The 9,590-nt window shown below is 58.4% G+C and overlaps 2 non-coding genes across 2 annotated transcripts; both read left to right on the forward strand.

Annotated features, from left to right (window-relative positions):
* Positions 1-5,142: 5,142 nt before the first annotated feature.
* LOC140214589 (small subunit ribosomal RNA) lies at positions 5,143-6,957 on the forward strand. The gene has a single exon (XR_011891526.1). It is a non-coding gene; the product is annotated as a small subunit ribosomal RNA (ribosomal RNA).
* Positions 6,958-8,531: 1,574 nt separating this feature from the next.
* On the forward strand, positions 8,532-8,684 carry LOC140214595 (5.8S ribosomal RNA). Its single transcript, XR_011891531.1, has one exon. It is a non-coding gene; the product is annotated as a 5.8S ribosomal RNA (ribosomal RNA).
* Positions 8,685-9,590: the final 906 nt, after the last annotated feature.

Below are 9,590 nucleotides of genomic sequence, written 5' to 3' on the forward strand. Positions count from 1 at the left end.
CCAGGGGAATGCTTACTTCCGTCTGAATGCGACCGCTCAAGGTGACCTTCCTTGAGGGCTTCGTTTCAAGCCCGTGTGCAATTGTAATATACTACGCGCATTTCCTTCATTTCTTTTTATTTACCGCAAGGCCCACTGAAAATTTTGATACGGCACAGGCCGGGACGGATCGCAACGTGTCGAATCGACCGGTAGAATTAGGTAGCATGCCCCATGTACGAAGACGAGCAACATAGAAGTGAATGACAAAATAAATATAGAAAACGCTGCACACTCCTTCCAACCGGAAACATAGAGGGGAGAAAGATCGCCATCTGAAACACAGGCATTGTAAAAAAAAGAAAAAAAAAAGTGCTACCTCATCATCTTTACCATTACCGTGTGTGTGTATGTATATATGCATGTGTGTGTGTGTGTGTTTGTGTATTTATATATATATATATATATATATATATATATATATATATATATATATATATATATATATATATATACGCACACATGCTAGCATAGCTTAAACGCAGCTGGAAAGCTCAGCCTTGCACAAGAACCACCCCCTGTCGCAAACCCCTTTGAAACATTCAAATGCCAAACACGAGTAGAGCGAGGTCGTTCGAACCTGGCGCCAAAACGCATTGGCGCCATCTGTGTACGGAACTAGGAAAACCTGCGGACTTTGCAATACAGAAAGAAAGGTAGATGGCGCGAGCTAACGCTCCATTGCATACTAAGAACGAGAGTTAGTGAATAATGGCAGAAACGTCTTGGGAAGAGAAAAAAAAAAAAAACACGCAAAAGTTGTTGGCTTGTGCAAGCACTCTATGTTACAGCGATTAAAGAGCATAGCATCTTCTACAACAGCAGCTACAAAAAGAAGAAGAACGTGAGAGAGGGAGAGAGACAGGCGTGTTTCTTTGGAATGCAGAGCATGCAGCACATACTATAAAGTGCCAAAGAGACGGGGAAAGCAGATGGCGCGAAGGTGTATGTCCTCAAAGCTTGAAAGCAATTTCTAAATTACATGTACCGAAGTCCACCTACTCTCATCAGGTTGCTCCCGCCTCCAGTTGCGTTTAAAGTGAAATTACAGTCGCCTCAAAGGCAGACAGAGAGAGAGTGAAAATAGGTACACTTGCTTCGCGCAGCTGCAGCCGTTCAAATTTTACAGCAAGAGCACTCCCGAAGCAACAAAGTCCGCTGCCGCCTGGGCGCAATGCGCTCGCTTCAGTAAATTGCCGTGCTGGCCTCGGCAACCAAGAGGTGTAGTGCGGCAGACTGCTGCATTGTAGCACACCGCAAACCGTGCAGACGTAAGCGATCGCCTCGACATCGCTGCGAGCGCTCGAAGAGACAAAGTCCGAAACCACGTGTGCCGGGGCGGTGCGAGCGCGACGCCTTTGACGCAACTTTTGCGTACAAGCCGCCGCACCGCCACGACGGAATCGCTGGCATCCCGCACGCAGCTGCATTGTGTCACGCCGGCAATCGTTGAAACACCACGCAGTCGTCGGCGTCGGCCCCGACATGGTTGCGAGCGCTGGAAGAGACAAAGTCCGAAACCGCGTGTGCCGGGGCGGCGCGAGCGCGACGCCTTTGACGCAACTTTTGCGTACAAGCCGCCGCACGGACACGACGGAGCCGGTGTCACCCTGCAGAGGGCTGCACTATAGCACGCCGGGAACCGGCAAAGAACCGCGCAGACGTCGTCGTTGGCCGCGGCGTTGCCGCGAGCACGCGAAGAGACAAAGTCCGAAAGGACGTCAGCCGGGGCGTCGAGCACGCCGCCCGCACTGTTCGCACGCGTGCTCGGAAATGGCGAAGGGGCCGCGCTAGCGTGCCTTGAATCGGTGAGCGGCGGTACCGCGGCGATCGCCAGAGCTCGAATCCGCCCTGCAAAAGCCAAATATTGGCGCTCGGCTCGGCGCAGTACGCCGCCGCGTCGCACGAGTACGGCCCCATGGAGGTCTGGGCACTTATCGCTGCTACTGTAAGGGGCCGTACGGCCCCGGCCGACATTGTACCGTAGTGCGATTTTCGGCTTGCGCGTGCTCGTGGCGTAGTCCGCGCACCGTTCCGACGTCGACAATCGTGCCCACGACTACGCGAGCGCTGGAAGAGACAAAGTCCGAAACCGCGTGTGCCGGGGCGGCGCGAGCGCGACGCCTTTGACGCAACTTTTGCGTACAAGCCGCCGCACGGACACGACGGAGCCGGTGTCGCCCTGCAGAGGGCTGCACTATAGCACGCCGGGAACCGGCAAAGAACCGCGCAGACGTCGTCGTTGGCCGCGGCGTTGCCGCGAGCACGCGAAGAGACAAAGTCCGAAACGACGTCAGCCGGGGCGTCGAGCACGCCGCCCGCACTGTTCGCACGCGTGCTCGGAAATGGCGAAGGGGCCGCGCTAGCGTGCCTTGAATCGGTGAGCGGCGGTACCGCGGCGATAGCCAGAGCTCGAATCCGCCCTGCAAAAGCCAAATATTGGCGCTCGGCTCGGCGCAGTACGCCGCCGCGTCGCACGAGTACGGCCCCATGGAGGTCTGGGCACTTATCGCTGCTACTGTAAGGGGCCGTACGGCCCCGGCCGACATTGTACCGTAGTGCGATTTTCGTCTTGCGCGTGCTCGTGGCGGTGTCCGCGCACCGTTCCGACGTCGACAATCGTGCCCACGACTACGCGAGCGCTGGAAGAGACAAAGTCCGAAACCGCGTGTGCCGGGGCGGCGCGAGCGCGACGCCTTTGACGCAACTTTTGCGTACAAGCCGCCGCACGGACACGACGGAATCGCTGGCATCCCGCACGCAGCTGCATTGTGTCACGCCGGCAATCGTTGAAACACCACGCAGTCGTCGGCGTCGGCCCCGACATGGTTGCGAGCGCTGGAAGAGACAAAGTCCGAAACCGCGTGTGCCGGGGCGGCGCGAGCGCGACGCCTTTGACGCAACTTTTGCGTACAAGCCGCCGCACGGACACGACGGAGCCGGTGTCGCCCTGCAGAGGGCTGCACTATAGCACGCCGGGAACCGGCAAAGAACCGCGCAGACGTCGTCGTTGGCCGCGGCGTTGCCGCGAGCACGCGAAGAGACAAAGTCCGAAACGACGTCAGCCGGGGCGTCGAGCACGCCGCCCGCACTGTTCGCACGCGTGCTCGGAAATGGCGAAGGGGCCGCGCTAGCGTGCCTTGAATCGGTGAGCGGCGGTACCGCGGCGATCGCCAGAGCTCGAATCCGCCCTGCAAAAGCCAAATATTGGCGCTCGGCTCGGCGCAGTACGCCGCCGCGTCGCACGAGTACGGCCCCATGGAGGTCTGGGCACTTATCGCTGCTACTGTAAGGGGCCGTACGGCCCCGGCCGACATTGTACCGTAGTGCGATTTTCGTCTTGCGCGTGCTCGTGGCGGTGTCCGCGCACCGTTGCGACGTCGACAATCGTGCCCACGACTACGCGAGCGCTGGAAGAGACAAAGTCCGAAACCGCGTGTGCCGGGGCGGCGCGAGCGCGACGCCTTTGACGCAACTTTTGCGTACAAGCCGCCGCACGGCCACGACGGAGCCGGTGTCACCCTGCAGAGGGCTGCACTGTAGCACGCCGGGAACCGGCAAAGAACCGCGCAGACGTCGTCGTTGGCCGCGGCGTTGCCGCGAGCACGCGAAGAGACAAAGTCCGAAACGACGTCAGCCGGGGCGTCGAGCACGCCGCCCGCACTGTTCGCACGCGTGCTCGGAAATGGCGAAGGGGCCGCGCTAGCGTGCCTTGAATCGGTGAGCGGCGGTACCGCGGCGATCGCCAGAGCTCGAATCCGCCCTGCAAAAGCCAAATATTGGCGCTCGGCTCGGCGCAGTACGCCGCCGCGTCGCACGAGTACGGCCCCATGGAGGTCTGGGCACTTATCGCTGCTACTGTAAGGGGCCGTACGGCCCCGGCCGACATTGTACCGTAGTGCGATTTTCGTCTTGCGCGTGCTCGTGGCGGTGTCCGCGCACCGTTGCGACGTCGACAATCGTGCCCACGACTACGCGAGCGCTGGAAGAGACAAAGTCCGAAACCGCGTGTGCCGGGGCGGCGCGAGCGCGACGCCTTTGACGCAACTTTTGCGTACAAGCCGCCGCACGGCCACGACGGAGCCGGTGTCACCCTGCAGAGGGCTGCACTGTAGCACGCCGGGAACCGGCAAAGAACCGCGCAGACGTCGTCGTTGGCCGCGGCGTTGCCGCGAGCACGCGAAGAGACAAAGTCCGAAACGACGTCAGCCGGGGCGTCGAGCACGCCGCCCGCACTGTTCGCACTCGTGCTCGGAAATGGCGAAGGGGCCGTGCTAGCGTGCCTCGAATCGATCGGCCGGGGGCCCCGTAGGGCGACAGACAGGCAATTGTGCAGGAAACCGTACTGGCCATTGGCGAGAAATTGCCGTTCGCGCATTCGGTGGACGCGCTGCGCTTTCACGACTTCGGCATTGTGCTGCCGACGTAAGCTTTCAATCTTGCTCGCGGCGTTACGAGGCGGCACGATTTTCGCCAAACGCTCGTCGAAAGTGGCACGAGTACGGCCCCATGGAGGTCTGGGTACTTATCGCTGCTATTATATGGGGGTCCCAGAGAGCAGTCGCCCCCAAAGCGACCTGGGTGTTTGATATGCGGCGGGCTTCGTGCCCGTCAAGCGTGTCCCCGGTATCGCTCCCGTGGATCCCACAGCTGACGTCTGCAGCCTCATCCGCTTGATGCGTTAGGGGCTGGTTGTCGGACGACGCTTTTTCCACGATATCGAAGTGTGTTCCGCATCGTCCTCGGACGAATCAAATACGAAAGCGCCGAAGGCGCGGGCGTGACCCGTCGCCTAGCGGCTTTGCCGTCTCGGCTACGTTGCAAGTGTCGGTCGGTCCACCAGTGCTGCGGGCTCGAGAGAAACCGCAAGCCGCGATCGAGTCGACACAACCGGTCTATCGAGAATGTTGCGTGCTTCTTGCCGCGTGGCGATACCCGGCCCTGCGGGGAGGGCGCCGTTGCGAGCTCGAACGCCGTCGTCTCGGACTGTGCAAAGTGCTACCCTTTGCGAGAACGAAGCGTGTTGGGGCGCCTGAAGGTGGCCTCGGCATCGCAAAAACGGCGTCCGGCCTGCTTGAAAGGCTGGACGCGCAGTTGAACGATTACCTGGTTGATCCTGCCAGTAATCATATGCTTGTCTCAAAGATTAAGCCATGCATGTCTAAGTACATGCCGAAATAAGGCGAAACCGCGAATGGCTCATTAAATCAGTTATGGTTCCTTAGATCGTTTCTTCCTACTTGGATAACTGTGGCAATTCTAGAGCTAATACATGCAGTGAGCCTGAAGCCCTTTGGGCGACGGGTGCTTTTATTAGACCAAGATCGATCGGGTTTCGGCCCGTATTGTGTGGTGACTCTGGATAACTTTGTGCTGATCGCATGGCCACGAGCCGGCGACGTTTCTTTCAAGTGTCTGCCTTATCAACTTTCGATGGTAGGTTACTTGCTTACCATGGTTGTTACGGGTAACGGAGAATCAGGGTTCGATTCCGGAGAGGGAGCCTGAGAAACGGCTACCACATCCAAGGAAGGCAGCAGGCGCGCAAATTACCCACTCCCGGCACGGGGAGGTAGTGACGAAAAATAACAATACGGGACTCTTTTGAGGCCCCGTAATTGAAATGAGTACACTCTAAATCCTTTAACGAGGATCAATTGGAGGGCAAGTCTGGTGCCAGCAGCCGCGGTAATTCCAGCTCCAATAGCGTATACTAAAGCTGCTGCGGTTAAAAAGCTCGTAGTTGGATCTCAGTTCCAGACGAGTAGTGCATCTACCCGATGCGACGGCTCGGACTGAACATCATGCCGGTCCTTTCTTGGTGCACTTCATTGTGTGCCTCGAGAAGGCCGGTGCTTTTACTTTGAAAAAATTAGAGTGCTCAACGCAGGCGAGTCGCCTGAATAAACTTGCATGGAATAATAGAACAAGACCTCGTTTCTGTTCTGTTGGTTTTTGGAATACGAGGTAATGATTAAGAGGGACAGACGGGGGCATTCGTATTGCGGCGCTAGAGGTGAAATTCTTGGACCGTCGCAAGACGAACTACTGCGAAAGCATTTGCCAAGAATGTTTTCTTTGATCAAGAACGAAAGTCAGAGGTTCGAAGGCGATCAGATACCGCCCTAGTTCTGACCATAAACGATGCCAACCAGCGATCCGCCTGAGTTACTCAAATGACTCGGCGGGCAGCTTCCGGGAAACCAAAGTGTTTGGGTTCCGGGGGAAGTATGGTTGCAAAGCTGAAACTTAAAGGAATTGACGGAAGGGCACCACCAGGAGTGGAGCCTGCGGCTTAATTTGACTCAACACGGGAAAACTTACCCGGCCCGGACACTGGGAGGATTGACAGATTGAGAGCTCTTTCTTGATTCGGTGGATGGTGGTGCATGGCCGTTCTTAGTTGGTGGAGCGATTTGTCTGGTTAATTCCGATAACGAACGAGACTCTAGCCTATTAAATAGGTGCGGGGTTCCCAGCACCTTACAACCTTCTTAGAGGGACAAGCGGCTCCTAGCCGCACGAAACAGAGCAATAACAGGTCTGTGATGCCCTTAGATGTCCGGGGCCGCACGCGCGCTACACTGAAGGAAGCAGCGTGTCTTTATCCCTGTCTGAAAAGACTGGGTAACCCGTGGAACTTCTTTCGTGATTGGGATAGGGGCTTGCAATTGTTCCCCTTGAACGAGGAATTCCCAGTAAGCGCGAGTCATAAGCTCGCGTTGATTACGTCCCTGCCCTTTGTACACACCGCCCGTCGCTACTACCGATTGAATGATTTAGTGAGGTCTTCGGACCGATGTCCGGCGCGGCCTTTCGGTTGCGCCGGTCTGTTGGAAAGATGACCAAACTTGATCATTTAGAGGAAGTAAAAGTCGTAACAAGGTTTCCGTAGGTGAACCTGCGGAAGGATCATTACCGGATTGTGAAGGGTGGCGAGCGCCATTGTTTCTACCCCGTGTGGGTGAAGCAGCTCGCTGCGCCCGACGCTTTCCGCCGCTGGCCCCGCTTGGACGCGGGGACGGCTATACCCGAACATGCCGGGGACTGCCTGAATTTTGAGGGGCGCCCCGTGCCAAATTTGTTGCGCCCAGTGGACGCCGGCTGCAACCTTGGACGGTTGGCTTGGCCGCGCCCGCGGGTAGAAACGGCGTAACGCACACTGGGTGGGCTTTCTGTCCGCTTTGGCGCTCTTGCGCGGAATGGGAGTAAGACGACCCGACCTGCTGCTTTGCCCAGTACGAGGGGAACGGCGAAGCGTGCGGTCGGTCAAGGAACTGACGGTCGAGAGCTAATGCCGCTGCCGCTTAGTACACACACGGAACCGTGGTGCGAGCGCTCTCCCGTCCTCCGCGGCAAACGCTGCCGAGTCTGAAAAGTCTGGCGGCTGCCGGTCGCTTCCTGCGGCGAGTATGGAGTAACGACCCGACTTTGTTGCCGCCCAAGTACTAAAGGAACGGTGTGGCGCTCGGTCGGTCATGGAACTGTCGGTATGAGGGTGCGGCTGCCAAGTACGGAAGGAACCGTGGCCTAAAGTGCTCTCCCGTCCTCCGCGGCAAATGCCACCGAGTCCGAAAGGGCCGGAGGCTGCCGGTCGGCTCCTGCTCGTGACGCGCGAGGTGTCGAGATCGCGGTTTAATGCGACGACGTCTGCAGGCTATTCGCCCGCCGCCGAGGGAAAGGCGGCGTTGCTGCGAAGTACCGAAGGAAACGCGGCTTTGCTACGTCGGAAGCGTTCTGCGGTTAGCGGACTTGTGCGCTTTGGGAAGGCGCCGCACGTCGAAAGAGGAAGTACGGACAGACGAGGGACTGTAGTCCCGGATTCGAACGCACTTGCGGCCAGGCCCTTGCTGGCTTCGTCTTCCGCCTCAAGTAGACTTGTTGTGGCGCCGGCGCAGGGAGCCGTCCCTGGCACTGGCCGAGTGGTTTTGGAGAGCTGCGCGAGTACGCGCGCCGGGCTCTTGTCTTTCGTCTCAAGTAGGCTGTTGGATCAACAGCGGTTATGCTGCGGCGATCTGCCGATGCGAAAGTGTGTGTGTGTTTGAGGCCCTTCTATGAACCTACTGCTGACTGAAGCGAAGCACGTCGATGGGGGTGAAGCCCTGCCCGTGGCCGTGTAGCCGTTAAAGACTCCACAGCGGCTTAGCCCTAATCATGGCTCTGTCGCTCTTTGCAATTTTTAGTGGAGCGATGTGAACGTGCACACGAGACACACGGGTCCGGTGGTTGGATGGCAGGTAAAACCGGCTTCGAGTGCGCGCAAACGGCATAAGCTACCTCGAGGGCAAGCGAGGAAGGCGTGGGCGCAAAACACACGCGCGAGTAGCAGGAGTGGAGTGCCATTAGGCTTTCAGCTGCTGAGACGCGGCCGCCGAAAGAGCGAGACTGGAGGAGCGCACGCCGAAAGGCGCTCTTCGAAACCACACACAGGGAGACGCCACGTGCCTAAAACCCTGGTTGTACTGTACTGAATTGAACAAACTATTTTTCACGACTCTAAGCGGTGGATCACTCGGTTCTCGGGTCGATGAAGAACGCAGCCAGCTGCGAGACTTGGTGTGAATTGCAGGACACACTGAGCACTGATTCTTTGAACGCACATTGCGGCCTTGGGTCTTCCCTTGGCTTCGTCTGTCTGAGGGTCGGATCACATATCAAGAGAGACTTCGGCGCACAGGGAACGTGCGTCCGTCGACTCGTTTTGACCGCGTCGGCATCATGGACAGTACGTTGAGCGCTAAAGCCACGCGCCAGCGGCCTCACGAGAGGGAGACGGTGGCAAACCGTTGTGCCAATTCTTCGAAAAGACGGAAACGAGGCATTACTACTGCAGCGTGACGAGTGCGCGCCTCTAGCAAGACCGCCGCAGGATGGAGTCGGATACCTGCAGGGAAAGAGCGGTCCAAGCACGAGGCGCGAACGTCTGTTGCCATGTAGCGCGCACGTTTGCGAGAGAGTCGGAAGCGCACGCTTGCGTGCACGGAAAACGTGGGAATGAAACGCCGGCCGATTCCCGCGCCGTGCGCAAAGCCAGCGCGATCGCAATTTGCGCTGTTTGCCTTCGAAGTACGTCGAGCTCCAGAGCTGGTCGCTCGTTCACGTCACCGCAGTTGTGTGGGCGCCCTTCCGGGCTTCGTCGCAGGAATGGGAATCGGCAGATTCTTGCGAGGAGCGGGGAGGAGAAGGGTGGCCCCCGAAAGCGGTTCGACGCGACAGCGCAGTCTGCGAGCGAGAAGAGTCACGGCACGGCGGAGAATTGCCGCGAAACGGAAAATGTCTCCTTCGAGAGCGTGGGTGCCCCGTTGGCCGAGCTGAAGCGTTCCGTCGTAGTCCGCCGTCGGTCCAAGTGCTTCGCAGTCTCTGTCCCCTAAAGACTGGGCCACTCCAGTTGGGGCAGGGGCGACGCTACACGAGACGATGCCTCCCGCCAGGTTTTAGTCGCCCCTGCGGTGCCCGCTGAAGCGGCGCGCTGCTAAGGCGATCTTTGCCTCGGTGGTGTTTGGGCTTCAGACACGGTCGCTTACCACGCAACTGCTCGTGCGCCGCACGCG

This window comes from Dermacentor andersoni, unplaced genomic scaffold (genome assembly GCF_023375885.2).
Source record: "Dermacentor andersoni unplaced genomic scaffold, qqDerAnde1_hic_scaffold ctg00000487.1, whole genome shotgun sequence".
Taxonomy (NCBI): domain Eukaryota; kingdom Metazoa; phylum Arthropoda; class Arachnida; order Ixodida; family Ixodidae; genus Dermacentor; species Dermacentor andersoni.